Consider the following 3,480-nt stretch of genomic DNA (forward strand, 5'->3'; position numbering starts at 1 on the left):
ACTAATAAGGTTAATTACACCCCTTGAAAACATAGTGAATAATCTCCACATCACTAAATCCAAAAGAGAATCTCTCTCTCTCTCTCTCTCTCTCTCTCTCTCTCTCTCTCTCTCTCACACACACACACACACACACACACACACACACACACACGTGCATGATCACACACCATCATCACCACCAAAATAACAGTAAATAATAATCACTGGTAATTGATATCTCTCAATACCAATGACCTCAATTCCCCAATAAAAAGATATAAATTAAGAGAATATATATGGGACCCATCCCATGCTGCATCCAAAAACATCGTCAACATTGAGGGTTGGAAACCGTCTAAGGTAAGTGTTGAAAAAGGTATTCTAAGCAAATGGACCTAAAATGATGTAGCTATTTAAATATGTTAAAAAATAGACTTCAAACCAAAAGTAATCTAAAGATATGGGGAAGAACACTGCCTATTCATCAAAGGAAAGCTCTACCAAGATGACATTTCAATTGCCAACATCTATTCCCCAAACACATGGGCACCCACTTTTGTAAAAGAAATAATACTACAGCTTAAATCACATATTGATCCTTACACACTGATAGTGGGAAATTTCAGTACCCCATTCTCACTAGTTACCATCCAGACAAAAATTAAATGGAGAAATAATGAAGTTAATAGGTGTTATAAACCAAGGGAACCTAACATATTTACAAACATTCACAAACCCAAAAGAATATGTGTTCTTCTCAGCCTCCATAGGTACCTCCGGAAATTGACCACATGGTCTGATAGAAATACGTCTCAATAGATGAAAATTGAAATAACTCCTTTATCTTATCAAGAGCTACCATGGATTAAAGATGGACTTCAACCACAACAGAAACAACAGAAAGCCTACAAAATTCTTGGAAACTGAACAACTCTCTACTCGATGAAAAGTTGGCCACAACAGAAATAAAGACTTTCTAGAATTCAATGAAAATGAGGACCCAAATTTACAGGACACAATACAAGCAGTGCTAGGAAATTTCATAGCACTAAGTGCCTTCATAAGAAAATTAGATCTCACACTAGCAGCTTGACAGCACACCTGAACAAGCTCTAGAACAAAAGGAAGCAAATGCACCCAAGAGTAGATGGCAGGAAATAATCAAAGTGAGGGCTGAAATCAATAAATTAGAAACAGAACAGAGCAATCAATGAAACAAAGAGATGGTTCTTTGAAAAAATCAACAAGATAAACAAATATCAAACCAACTAAGTGATGGACAGAAATATCAAGTTAATAAAATCAGAATAAAAGGGGGCATAAACAGGAGTACTAATGAAATCAAATTCTAAGTATATACTTTAAAAGTCTGTATTCACCAAATTGGGAAAATTAAAAAATATTTTTTTCTTAATAGGCACCACTTATCAAACTTATTAAATAAATTAGACAAATATTTTAATTGCCCACCCTCTAGTAGGAAATAAAGCAGTCACATACAGAGATGAACATGGCATCAATGGGAGGGAAGCCCATGGTTCCCTGAAGCAATGCCCCAGCATAGGGGAATGCTAGGACAGTGGGGTGGGTGAGGAAGCACCCTCATGGAGACAGGGAGAGGGGGTGAAATGGGGGTTTTTTGGAGGAAAAAACCAGGAAGGGGGATAACATTTGAAACGCAAATAAACAAAATAGCCAATAAAAATTTTAAAAAGTCTCCCAACCAAAATTCAAACCAAACCAAACCCAGGGCCAGATAGTTTCCACACAGAATTTTGCTAGACTTTCAAAGAAGAGTTAAAAGTCAATACTTTCTAAATGGCTCCTAGAAATAGAAAGAAGGAACGTTGGCTATTTTATTTTGCAGGGCCACAGTTATTCATCCTGATGCCCAAGCACAAAAGAGTGAACAAGCAAAGGAACTAGAGACCGGTTTCCTTTATGAACATGGGTGCCATATTGAGCGCACTGTAAAAACTAAATTCGTCAAACCAAATCAAAGGATCATCCACGCGTTCAAATAAGTTTCATCGTTTTGCAGGAGATGGTCCAACATACAAACTTCCACCAACATGGAAACTAGACATTTTACTTTTGTCCTGATTTAGTGGAATTGTTTTTGAATTACTCTCCATTTAATTTGGTTTGGTTTGGGCTTATTATAAATTGACTTAATTATGTTTGGGTATGCCCTTGTATCCATAGTTTTTCAGGACTTTCCTATCGAAGGGTGTGATTTTTTTGATTATTGATTTCACCAACATATAAATAAACTGAAGAAAAACAAAAACAAAAGCAAAACTTGATCCTCTTATTAAGGCTCAAAAAGCCTTTGACAAAAATCAAGCACCCCTTCATGATAAAAGTCCTGGAGAAACTATGGGTACAAGGGGCATACCTAAACATAATTAAGTCAATTTACAATAAGCCTATAACCAACACCAAATTAAATGGAGAGAGATTCAAAACGATTCCACTAAAATCAGGGACAAGGCAAGGCTGTCTAGTTTCTCCATATATATTCAATATAATATTTGAAGTCTTTGCTAGAGCATTAAGACAACTGAAGGAGAACTGAACTGAACAGTATCATTGTTTTTGATGATATGATAGCATACGTAAGTGGCCCTAAAAACTGCACTAGGAACCTCCTATAGCTCAATAAACACTTTCAGCAAAATGGAAGATGCAGACATAAATTCCTATGGACACTTGACTTTTGATAATGAAGACCAACCCATACAACAGAAAAAGAAGAGCATCTTCAACAAATGGTGCTGGTTTAACTGGCAGTCTGCATAAATGGAATGCAAATGAATCCATGTTTATCATCTACATAAAACTCAAGTCCAAAGTGGATCAATACCTGACAGATGCACTAAATCTCACAGAGAAAAGGGAGCAACAGCTTTGCCTCATTTGGTACGAGGCGACACTTCTGAACAGAACACCAATGGCTCAGGTACTAAGATCAACAAATGATAAATGGGACTTCATAAAACTGAAAAGCTTCTGCAGGACAAAGGACACTGTCAAAGGATAAAAGATCAGCCTACAGAATGGGAAAAGGTTTTTTTCCCCCAACTTCACATGTGATAGGCTAATATCCAAAATATATAAAGAATTCAAAAATCTACATATCAACAAATGAAATAATTCAATAAAATGGGATGCAATCTAGATAGAACTGGAGAGAGGAATCTCAAATGGCCTTAAGCAGGGTTTCATCCGTTTTGCTTCTTGATTCTGTTTTCTGGACTTTGAGATGGAAGATATTGAATGTGATAACTGATTTAGCTACAGGGAGCCTTTCAAGTGGGGAAATCCTTCCTGCCGTAAACTTTGAAAGTCCTCTATGTGATGATATATAATAACCTATATAAAATGTGTGATAGTCTATTTGAAAAGAAAACTTGACTTAATTTTGAAATTGATGTGAAATCTGTAGATCAAGCCTTAGTTAAGCTAGTCTGATAATTTGAACTTGGACTTAATACA

Source organism: Rattus rattus, chromosome X (assembly GCF_011064425.1).
Source record: "Rattus rattus isolate New Zealand chromosome X, Rrattus_CSIRO_v1, whole genome shotgun sequence".
Lineage (NCBI taxonomy): Eukaryota > Metazoa > Chordata > Mammalia > Rodentia > Muridae > Rattus > Rattus rattus.